We start from the raw sequence: 1,020 nt of genomic DNA on the forward strand, positions 1-1,020 counted from the left end.
TACAAAAAGTAGATTTGCATAGATGTTGTAGTATCAGTGTAGGTTAAGCAGAGGCCAACTTTGTATAGCAGACACGTAACTTTGACTCAACAGCCCCATACGACCAATTTAACATTACCGATTGTACGTATTTTCAATAATCTTCCAATAAAAAAGCAAATAAATAAACATTGTGCGTAGTAAAACACGAGAAGACGCCTGATATAATGCATAATAAAGCAAGCACCATTTGAATGAAGAAAATGAGATTTGAATTTCAAACAAATATTCACATGATGTTAATTTTAAAAAAGCTGTAATAGACCTTAACATAAATTAAGTCAATTTAAACCTAATTGCCTTTTAGAAAAAAATTAATTAGTAAACAATGTTTAGAAAAATATGTATTGGTTAAAAAATAAACTAAAATACTTTATAAATGAATATAAATTAAATGTATTACGGTAACAAATTAAGTATATGATGACAAGATAGCAAAGAACTGATAATCTCATGATGGGAATGATGTTAAATATTGGAAAAAATTGCGTGGTACTATCTTCTCGAAATGAATTCTATGAATAAGCGGGAAACTTAATTATAAATTAACAACGAATCAACGTTAATGTTGTAAATAACAAGATAAAACAGGCTAGGCAAGATTAATTTCATCAACAAATTTGTGCATAGTTATAAAATACATATATATATATATATATATATATATATATATATATATATATATTTCAAAAAAATACACACACACATATATATATATATATATGATATATATATGTGTGTGTGTGTATATATATTGTGTGTTCGTGCGTGTGTGTGCGTGTGTGTGTGTGTGTGTCTAGTTAAGGTGGTTTTAATTAAGTGGCTCTGTGTATGAAAATTTTAAAATGTTTTTGAAAGCAAACTGTTCAGAAATTTGAATACAAATACTGTAGAAAAATAAATGTAAAGAAGGTTAATGGTCATAATTTTATGTTTGATAAAATAGGATTTTGTGTGTGAAAGAGGTTGAGGTAAAAAGAA

The sequence above is a fragment of the Helobdella robusta genome (genome assembly GCF_000326865.2).
Source record: "Helobdella robusta unplaced genomic scaffold HELROscaffold_19, whole genome shotgun sequence".
NCBI classification, from domain to species: domain Eukaryota; kingdom Metazoa; phylum Annelida; class Clitellata; order Rhynchobdellida; family Glossiphoniidae; genus Helobdella; species Helobdella robusta.